This window comes from Lycium ferocissimum, chromosome 9, assembly GCF_029784015.1.
Source record: "Lycium ferocissimum isolate CSIRO_LF1 chromosome 9, AGI_CSIRO_Lferr_CH_V1, whole genome shotgun sequence".
Taxonomy (NCBI): Eukaryota; Viridiplantae; Streptophyta; class Magnoliopsida; order Solanales; family Solanaceae; genus Lycium; species Lycium ferocissimum.
Genome location: NC_081350.1, coordinates 403,527 through 411,586, shown reverse-complemented (window position 1 = coordinate 411,586; position 8,060 = coordinate 403,527). Strand labels below are relative to the sequence as shown.

The window sequence follows — 8,060 nt, the reverse complement described above, 5'->3', positions numbered from 1 at the left end:
CAAGAATTCAATATATCTCTTTTCTTATGTATTCAATTTTTTATTTCACTTTCTTAAATTTATAGTAGAACTAGTTAATTTGCCCGCGCATCGCGCGATCATAACACACATTTTAAGTTTATGAAATATATAATTTTGTATATACAATCGACATAAAAAAGACAAAGTTTTAAACACAAAGATTAAAAAAAAAAATGGACACTGAGAATTAAATTACAATGGTGCCATGGATCAACATCATGTGTAGCCATAAAAGATATCTCAGTACTTCACATGGTAATGCATTTGCATAAAGTGCAACGGCAACATAAACAATTTTCAAAACCTCGCTTGCCCGATGAGTTCAATCTTAATGGTAGATAGAAATAATGAAAATTGCATATTTTTTTGGGTGCGTTAACTAAAATGATATGCATTCACTGATAAAAAATGATCGACATTAATTTGCTTGGGACTATGTGATGCTTCTAAGGAATTTCATAGAACCTTCCTTACTTTTTAATTAATTGAATTTGCTTGCCTAATATGTTTTACATCTGTCTTTGATATAGCAAATAGGAAACCAAAAGATATTCTATACTTCAGTAATGAGTCACAAAAGCAAATTGATCTTCTCAGACCACTTAAGATATTTGAGTAAACTCGATCACCTCCCAAGTCTTCACTTGTACCACCGGCAGCAGCTCTCATCATATCCTTATCAAAGTAAACTTATATGAGAAAGAATTATCATGCTTCCCCGGCAAACCACTATGTATCACTACCTCGAGAAGGTTTGCCGGAGGTGCATGATATACTCCCCTATATAAGTTTTGATACCAAAAGAATAAAATCTAGTTCTTCCCCACCAGCCATTTGCAAACATGAATCCTGCAGTTAATGCGGGGATAGTCTCATGGCCATATACTATGAAAACACCAGCTTTGAAGCAAATCAAGTCAAACATCACCTGCAGGACAAATCAAATCACATCAAGACAAAATACAACTAAGAACAAAGCCTCTTCATGGACTTTCAAATTTTATTAAACTTTCTGAGAACGCCGAAAGGGGGAATAAAAGAGAATCTAAATGATAGCTCATACAATTCCATGAGCCGCAAGAAAACGTAAGTATCTAAAAGGGTGTGATCTTAATTCTTTCATGTTAAAATAAGTATCTAAAAGAGCATGAAAAAGTATTACCATTTTTTAAAACTTAAATCCAACAAAAGACAAAATATGTAGTAGCTGAAGAATACAATAAGGCAGCCATACAGTCACAGTTAACCTGCACCCTCAATTTGCCAGAGATGGAATCCTACTATCAGTAAAATACTTGATGACATTAGATGTACTCTTTTTAGAGGAAGGTAATGTACTTTATCAAAATACAACACTAAGATAGTGTTAAATTACAGAACATATGCACAATAGCAAAGCCTCCTTTTCTGTAGAGCGACAAAAAATGAACATTTTTCTTTTCTTTTTAAGTTACTGGCCTGATGCATCTTGATATGCGAACATGTTATCGATTACAAATTTGGAGGAAAGCAGAGAATGGGCAAAATAATCAACCTCAATAATCTCTTTGATAAAATTAGCTAATTTAAAAACATAAGAAACATTAGATACTGAATTACCACAGTAAATTATAGACTTCCTATATTAGAAAGTCCAGCTGGTACTCATAGAGACTATTGTTGCCTCCAACCACGCTTTGATTTAGGGAGAAGTGAAAGCTTTTGATTTTTCTTTACCATGCAAGATCTGTTAAACTTGTTTTTCTGAACAGTGGCCACTAAATTACATATTCGTCCACATTTCAAGTGTGGAAAAAATGCAAAGACCAGAAATCTATGTTTACTCACATGGTTTCGGGATGTCAACAGTCTTGATCCCTTTCATGACCCGCCTCAAGACATGCCAATCAGTCCCGTTGCTTTGCATCTTCTTATTCAATACTTCCTTCGGCATTCAAAAAATGAACAACAGTAGTTAACTTTCATGTTCTCAAACCATAAGTTGATATCGAGCATAATATGTAGTCAACAGAAGATCACATAAATTTTTAATAGATTAAAAAGATCTCTTAAACTTGTTTTCTGAGAAACAAATGGCCGCTAAATTACATGTCTATTTATATTCAAAGTAAAACGAAAAAAACAACGAACTGAACTTCATAAATACTCACATGATTTTCGGATATCAATAGTTTATTCGAGAAAAGTTTCAGGAAATGAACAGTTATGTAAGTAATACCCTACATTCATAGTCTCATCTGAGGTTCTCCCTCTATATGAACTTTTGGTTGATCAATATTGTTGTGGCAACTTCCCAGAATTAGTAGACAAAGGTGTGAAGAAAAACGACAATTCCAAAAGCAAATTTTCCGAACAATAATAAAACTTATAACCGAAAGAATTCCTGCTTCAAGTCATCATTCTTTACGCTGAAACAACCTGCTCCAATGAAGTCACAAACTGGCAATAAAACAACAGTAAAAGATTTTGAGAATGATAGCAGACTAATAAATTACAACCAGTTTAGCAATAGAAGAAGCCATTTCTTGAAGAAACTATACAACTTACTGCATACAACTTCTGATCTTCCGGATTATATTAAAGTACTTGCGGGCTTTCCTTACACCACCAAAGTCTAAGTAAATCCCCGAATCAACTTCAGATAAAAGATTTCATCAATAACAAATTGATGCAACATCATATTCCTGAAGAGACAAAGAAAGAATCAAATTCATTGGGGATCAATAGAGAGATACATTCAAGAAGTGGTTGCAAACCAACATCAAAAGTCACCTAAATTAATGGAGAAGCAGGCAATATTTGTTCCAAGATCATGAGTTTTCAATTAAATCTCTATTCCAGTGAAAATGCAAGTTACTTATTTACAAATGGTTGTCGGCAATTATCATTAAATCTGCATGAAATTACTTCGTGCTTTGCCATAACAAAGAGGTAAAAACTCAAAACAAACTTCAAAAAACAATTGAGAATTAAACCGAACAAAATGAGCACCGACCTTTTAAATTTTCCACTCAATTGGGAGAAAAGTGAATAAGACACAATTGTTGCATCTAAAGAGAAATCAGCTGTGCAAAAACAACACATAGTAATACTTATTTTCAATCTTTAGATTAATATGCAAAATTCATGAGATTTAATCTTATTGACTTTTAGCTTCAATAGATCACTAAGAAGTCATTCCCTGAATATATGTTATTTGCATACTTCTTTTGGCTGCTTGGACTGGAGGATGGATGCATACATAAAATGGTACTCTCTTCAGCCTCTTGTTTCATTTGGCTCCATCATAAAACTAATCTCATAGTTATTATTCCCTTTTTTGTCTTAGGAATCGGTTCAGTACAGATATTTGCAAGGGTGTCCGCGGATATACCATTATCCTATCAATTTAACAAAAATAGTAGGTTTAGATCACAAAAAATAAGGAGGAATGAATGGAAGTCTTCTCGATGAATTATGAATAAACCAAATACCCACTCATAATGAAGTGATTCAAGAGAGGGGCAATGGTATGACAAGCCTTCACTTAATGAACAATGACTTTGAGATTGAGGTTAATTCTCTTAAACATATTATTGAATGAGGGAAAAATAAAAGGGACAAAATCTGACCTATATTGTATTGTCTTCTCCATCAAATACAACCCCATGGCCAACTGGCGCGAAGCTGATTCATTAACACAGTTATAATAGGCATAATTTTTTTACGACAAAATTGAAGATCATAATAACTTTCATGGAGCCAAACTTTGTATTCTCTTGACAAAGAACTGCCATATACATAGCACATATACAAGTTGCATTGAATTGCATAAACAATAAATGAAATAAAGTTGAATAAAACTTTCTTACCCTTTTTCATGGAAAGTATCGGTCTAAGGAATTGAAAGGAGAAATAAGGGAGCATTGATTTCTCCCATTGTTATTTTCGTCATTGTAATCTGCATAAAGGTTTGGATGTAGGAAGGGAAGAAGGCTGCATCAGAGGCACAAACCAAAAAAAAACTCAAAGCAATTATGGGACCGTCGTTTCAATTCCTCCTAAGCCACATCAAATGAGAAGAGTAAAAGATTACCGCAGCCCCTGCAAAGCAACAATCACCATGGAGAGGTAGAAGCAGGGAAAAGTATGGGGTTAGGGCCTTAGGGTAATCTTTACATTTCCGAGACAACCGTGTAGAAGAGATATTGGTTATGTTTGGGAGAGTAACTACTATTTCATTATAATTTTAACTGTTTCAGGATGGATGTGAAACGGCATTTTGTTATAGATGAGCTATTAAAACAATGAGGAAAAAGGCAAAAAAGGTAGGAAAATAAGAGAAAAGCCAAAAAACTGAGAAAATAGATAAATAAGAATCCAGGCCTAGGAGAGTGCCACGTTTCCAAAAAGATACGTTCGAAACGAAAATTGTAGTCACTGCAACATCGGCCATCATGTATCAACAACCAACAAGGACACATTCTTATCATTGACAAAAACAAAGCCTAATTCTCGCCTTGTAAAAGGTACTGAGTACTCCACTGTGAAAATAACTTCTTACATACTAAATCAAAAATGTAGTTAGTCTTCTAAAAATAGAATATACTCCCTCCGTTTCAATTTATATGAACCCATTTGACTGGGCACGACATTTAAGAAAGAGGGAAAACTTTTGGTTCAAAATAAGCCTTGAAAATTTGTGTGGCTGTAAATCATTCATACAGTGAATTTGTTTCCAAATTAGGAAAGAGGTCATTCATTTTGGCACGAACTAAAAAGGAAATAGGTTCAAACAAATTGAAACAGAGGGAGTATATAAGAAAAAGACAAGTTATAATCAACTGAAGAACACCTTTTCTTATACATTGGTTACTCAAAAACTCTCAGCTAACCCCTTGAAAATGGCTCATCCACCCACCATGTACACATAGATAGACAGAGCGAGTAAAATCTTCAGTTCTGTGATTACTGTTTAACTTCATGCAACAAAGGCAGACTACAGGTATACCAAATGATAAAACATGTACAAAACATTAAAGGTGTAGATTTTACATACTGCAAATATATCCCAAGAACATATATGGGTAAGGATTTACTTTCAAAGAATTACCAACCTGCATCTGTTGAGTAAATAACACCCTTTACTGAAGCCGTCCTTGTAGGGAATTTTCCATCTGTTGAGTAAATAACACCTTTTCGTGAAGTCGTGGCCAAGATCTCTCTATAGGGCATCTTTTCGAATAGTTCATGAGCGTCACAATAAGCATGTCACATTCTTTCTATTTCTCCCCAATTAAGTCGGGAACAATTTGTGATGTGGTTCCTCTTCACAACTGTGATGCCAACACGGACTGAATAAACAATGCAAATTTGATTGCTGCAATTAAACATAAGTCAAAGCATTAAGCATCGACTATATAGAATGTGAAGATAGTAGACAAAAAACATAAAACAAAATTTTAAAACAGGATCTCGAAAGAATGCCTATATAAATGTGTAAACAGGAATTTGGAAAACAGATGCGTAAAGGGTTAGGTTTAATTCTGAAAAGTAGAAATATGAAAGAAAACCTAAGAATCTCAGGAAGGTAAAGAGGAGAATACCTTGGGCAACAGAGAGATAAAATAGAAAGAAGAGAAAGCATTGTAATGGAAGAGGAAGAGGTAACGAAGCGTTGCGTGGGAAAAAATAAAAATAAAGAGGAAACGGCGCGGGTAAGTGACTATTGTTTTTCTAAAACAAATACTAAATAAGTAGGGAAAATAGGATTTAAGCCAAAAATATGAGGAAAAAGAAAAATGGGTTTTCTGATTGATGAGAAGCGTCACGTGCCGGGCCTTTGGCCTGCTTTTATATATATATATATATATATATATATGATTTTGTCTAATATCTCAAGATTTTGAAATATACTACTTAAATCTTCATACTGACAAACGATATTTTTGACAAGATCATCTAAGATAATGTTTGTAATCACATGGCTAATGTTCCTGTTAACATTTTGTTTTTAAAAAAGAAAACCATCTTAACATTGAAAATCCATAAAGGAATCCATCATAATTTGAAGAGTTATATCATGATGAAAACGCATTGGTGCTGACTAAACTATACTTCAGTGATCGTTTAAATAATGAATTCATACTAATTTAAGTCAGTCAAGTGGACCAATCCGACCCCTTAAAGTTTTTCCCCTCATGGATTCGGATTGGGCCGAGACAACTTTAATGTGCCAACTTTGAAACTCCACATAGTAATAACCAAGACCCAACTCCAAAAACACTTCAAAAACTTATCTTAATCCTCAAAACTAAGGAGGAAAAAAAATTATAACCTTATCAAAACATTATTATTATATACCAATTATTAGAAACCCGATATAAATTTGAAACCCCACACAATTATAACCAAGATCCAACTCCAAAAACACTTCAAAAATTGATCTTAATCCTCATAAACCAATGTGGGGAAAAAGACACAAATTTTACCTCAAAAAAAATTATAACTTTATCAAAACATTATTATTATTATTATTACACTACCAATTATTAGAAACCCAATATAAATTTGACACTCCGCACAATAATAACCAAAACTCAACTCCAAAAACTCTGCAAAGACTTATCTTAATCCTCAAAAACCAAGGTGGGAAAAAAGAGACACAATTTTTAGGTCAAAATAAAAATTTATAACATTATCAAGGCATTATTATTAAACTACCAATTGTAAGAAACACAATATAAATTTGAAACTCACTAGTATCAAAGACCCAACTCCATAAACACTTCAAACACTGATCTTAATCCTCAAAACCCAAGGTAGGGAAAACAAAGACACAATTTTTAGCTTATCAAAACATTATTATAGTACCAATTATAAGAAACCAAAATAAATTTGAAACCTCACATAGTAATAATCAAGACCCAACTCCAAAAACACTTCAAAAAACTTATCTTTATCCTCAAAACTCAAGTTGAAAAAAAAAAAGACACAGCTTTTATTAATTCCCAAAACCCTAATATCAAAATTAGAGAAATGTATGCATGGAAGTGAAGAGTTGTACGTACATATACAGTAGTTAAAAGGGTATTGAGGGAAGCTTACAATTTTTTGAATTATTGGTACTGATAATTGGAATTGTACAAAGGAGTGAAGACATTGAAAATGGATTTTGAAGGAAAAGGGTGTCTGACCCACCCCCTACTCCATTAGGAGTTTAATTGGGCTTAGTCGGGCTAGGTAATTTTTTTAAAATTTTTAAACATAAAATTGATATTTACATAAGTTGTGGGAAGACATTTTATTACACTTTTTTTAATATATTTGCTCTTATCATTCAACTTTGAGCTCATATTTTCCCCTGAGTCATTAATTCTCATTGTCCCCACCTTATTATCATACGTGGATATTTTTTTCTCCCAATTTATATCTGGTGAAATTAAATTCGACTCACTTGCAAAATGACCCCAAATATCCCCAAAGACCCAAACCCCATGTGACAGCCAAATTTGCCCATTCTCCCTCCTTTTTGCAAGAATATGGTTTCTCACAATGATGTAACCATTTTACTCTTTCCCACCCAGTTCACTTGCAACTCCAACCCTTCTTTCTTCATCAAGAAGGTCATCAATGGGGAAGCCCAAATAAAGAGCTATCACGGCCTTTGTTTCATTTTCTTTCTCCAAAATTTGCTTTGTCTTATTCCTCTTCCTCAAAGAACCACCCAAATGCTCCTCTATGAACTCATTCATCAAATTCTCATCATAATTCCTTGCAGCTATCCTCTTTCTGACATGTCTCTTTGAGACTGAACCCCGTGAATTCGGGGTCTCCATTTTCTTTATATTTTCTTGGAAGCTCCTAATGATATTATGGACCCGATTAAAATAAACTGGATTTTTTAGTCTCCTAGGAAGCCAGTTTTATATTTCTTAGGCTGAAACTTTAGATAACATGGCTTTAAGCAATGGAGGTAAACTTGGTATTTTCTACATTGATAGTATACTAATTCACCTAATTATAGTCCTGGGTCCATATTCACTTCAAAATTCATCTGT

The 8,060-nt window shown here is 33.5% G+C and overlaps 1 long non-coding RNA gene across 1 annotated transcript; it reads right to left on the bottom strand.

The window, feature by feature from the left end:
- Window positions 1–799: 799 nt before the first annotated feature.
- Window positions 800–5,842, bottom strand: LOC132069187 (uncharacterized). Its single transcript, XR_009417689.1, has 5 exons — window positions 5,607–5,842; window positions 5,118–5,380; window positions 2,569–2,705; window positions 1,849–2,460; window positions 800–949 (listed from the first exon to the last, which is right to left on the bottom strand). It is a non-coding gene; the product is annotated as an uncharacterized LOC132069187 (long non-coding RNA).
- Between the last annotated feature and the right edge of the window lie 2,218 nt (window positions 5,843–8,060).